We start from the raw sequence: 831 nt of genomic DNA, 5'->3' as shown, positions 1-831 counted from the left end.
AAATTCCCATTTCCACCATCAGGGCAATAACTAAGAATTTCCAATCAACAGAAAATGTTACAAATCTGCCTGGAAGAGGACGTGTGTCTATATCGTCCTAATGCACAGTGAGGAGGGGAGTTTGAGTGGCTAAAGACTCTCCAAGGACCACAGCTGGAGAATTGCAGAAAATAGTATAGTATTTATATAGTAATAGTATTTCTATAATAATAGAAATAGAGTCTCAGGGTCAGAAAACCTTAAAAAAATGGTCAAACAGCACCTACATCACCACGTTTCAAGGGTTTCAAGAAAAATTCTCCTAGCTCATCCAAAAACAATCCCCAACATATTCTGTTGTCAGACATGACTGGAACTTCAAATGGGACTGGCTTCTATGGTCAGATGAAACAAAAAAAATGAGCTTTTTAGTAGCAAACACTCAAGATGGGTTTGGTGCACACAGGGATAAAAAGTACCCCATGTGTACAATGAAATATACTGCTGTATTTTTAATGTTGTGGACCTATATTTCTGCTGGAGGTCCTGGACATCTTGTTTAGACACATGGCATCTTTGATTCTATCAAATACCAACAGATAAAAAATCTAAAAGTGACTGACTCTGTTAGAAATCTTATAATGGGCCATGTTTGAATCTTCCAACAGTACAATAATCCAAACACAAACCTCAAAAATGGGTCACTGGGCACAAAACCAAGCTTCTGCTATATGGCCATTCCAGTCCTCTGAGCTGAACCCTATAGACAACGAGTGAGGTGAACTGAAGAGGAGAAGCACCATCATGGAGCTGGGAATCTGAAGGGTCTGGAGAGATTCTGGATGAAGGAAT

Source organism: Sinocyclocheilus grahami, unplaced genomic scaffold (genome assembly GCF_001515645.1).
Source record: "Sinocyclocheilus grahami isolate Dianchi unplaced genomic scaffold, SAMN03320097.WGS_v1.1 scaffold648.1, whole genome shotgun sequence".
Taxonomy (NCBI): Eukaryota; Metazoa; Chordata; class Actinopteri; order Cypriniformes; family Cyprinidae; genus Sinocyclocheilus; species Sinocyclocheilus grahami.
Note: the sequence above shows the minus strand (reverse complement) of the source record.